Source organism: Stylophora pistillata, chromosome 1, assembly GCF_964205215.1.
Source record: "Stylophora pistillata chromosome 1, jaStyPist1.2, whole genome shotgun sequence".
Classification (NCBI taxonomy): Eukaryota; Metazoa; Cnidaria; class Anthozoa; order Scleractinia; family Pocilloporidae; genus Stylophora; species Stylophora pistillata.
This window is the reverse complement of record NC_142519.1, coordinates 55,365,749-55,366,612: the sequence shown is the minus strand read 5'-3', so window position 1 is coordinate 55,366,612 and position 864 is coordinate 55,365,749.

The window sequence follows — 864 nt, the reverse complement described above, 5'->3', positions numbered from 1 at the left end:
AATCACAAGATCTCACAAGGGATATTTATCTGCACCGGCCGGTAGCACGTGAGCGTTACTGCCGTATTTCACAGTTTAATACAGTCCAGCCTTTTAAACATAGTTTTCAGCTCGGAGAATTCCAGGAAAATCAAAAGCAAGAACATCGACATATATCCCGACTACGATTATGATGCCGGCTAAAGTATTTTTTTTTTGTAAATACCATGTTTTGCTATTTATTATTTGGTAGTGTTTTCGCCTCATATTCTATGTACATCTCCTACATTACACATGACATTATCTACACTACCGATATAAAGCAAAAACAAAAAACTGCAACAAATGCAAAATACCTTCTGCGATACATTTTCAATTCAAGTCGTAATATTCTCATGTTGCATCACGTCAGCACCTCAGACGATTAAGTAAAAAATTGTCTTGCTAAAATTCTAATGTGAAGGCTTAAGTAAAAGAAAATTGCTTTGCAAAATTTTACTTGAAATTTTACTCAGCAAAAGTTTATTCTAGTGTGAAGCCATGCTTTAGTAGAGTCAAAACATTGGCGCCAAAGTAAGGGTTTAAAAAGTAGCACCCTGCGAAGCCATCCAGTAACACTAAAGTTTTATATCGAATACATATTGATTTAAGCTTGTCACTTACCGTTCAATTCACTTTCTCCAGTAGGTAATGATGGTAGTTCAAGTTTGTATTGCGGCAGGGCAGATATGTCAAAGTTCTCAACTTTTCCATCGCACTTGCTTATACGGTACAACTTCATTGTGTATTGGCCCAGACCCAAGGTTCGCATCTTATCCCTGAGGCCCAAAAAACCAGAAAGATGCTTTTCGAAAGCATTTAACGACTCCTTGTGCTCGTCGCTTA